This window comes from Borostomias antarcticus, assembly GCF_949987555.1.
Source record: "Borostomias antarcticus genome assembly, chromosome: 23".
NCBI classification, from domain to species: Eukaryota; Metazoa; Chordata; class Actinopteri; order Stomiiformes; family Stomiidae; genus Borostomias; species Borostomias antarcticus.
This window is the reverse complement of record NC_140256.1, coordinates 5,167,143-5,168,018: the sequence shown is the minus strand read 5'-3', so window position 1 is coordinate 5,168,018 and position 876 is coordinate 5,167,143.

The window sequence follows — 876 nt, the reverse complement described above, 5'->3', positions numbered from 1 at the left end:
TGCTGACTTCACCTCATGTCCTTTCTTGTGAGTGGTAGTGTTTGTCATAGCTACATACAGAGGCTACTGAGGCTGGAATCCAATAAGAAAACAAACATACATAAACACACTTCTAATGACATCTGGAAACAATGACTAGGGGAGGATATGATATCCAGGGGTGGTTTTAGGTTTTTACTTTACCCATTCTGTTATGTTGGCCATGACCATGGGCGCTACTGCAATGGACGTTTGAATCGTCTTTCTTGACAGCCTGTTTGTGAATGCCAGGGTCTTTGACCCATCTCCCCTTCCATGGCTGTCAGATTAGGCAAATCCAGCATCTTATCCCAGCCCTGAAAACCTAACTCCATGTGACCATCGCCATTTCTGCAGTGGATGCGTAGACACACACACACACACACACACACACACACACACACACAAACACACACGCACACAGAGAATGAGATGCAGGCACAATGAAACAGGCAGGGGCCAAATGACTTGACCATGTGCTCATGCCCTGGTTAAAAATACATTTAGAACACAGAAACAGTCATTTATGGACATTGACTGACCACTGCAGATGCTTGCTATTGATATTCTCTCCAGAAATTCCCAGAGCCACTTATAATACCTAGACCCCCACCAGTCTGAGTTCAAGGCTGGCCACTCGACAGAGACCGCCCTCCTTGCAGTGATAGTCACTCCATGCCGTGAGAGTGAACTCTCTCTCTTCTGTCCTGATACTCAAAGACCTGTCAGCACCATTTGATACGACTGACCACCAGATCCTCCTCTCCACCCTCGAGGAGAAAGGTGTCGCTGGCTCTGCACGCTCCCTGTTTGCATCCTACCTGACGGGCCACTCCTACAGTACCAGATGACATGGAA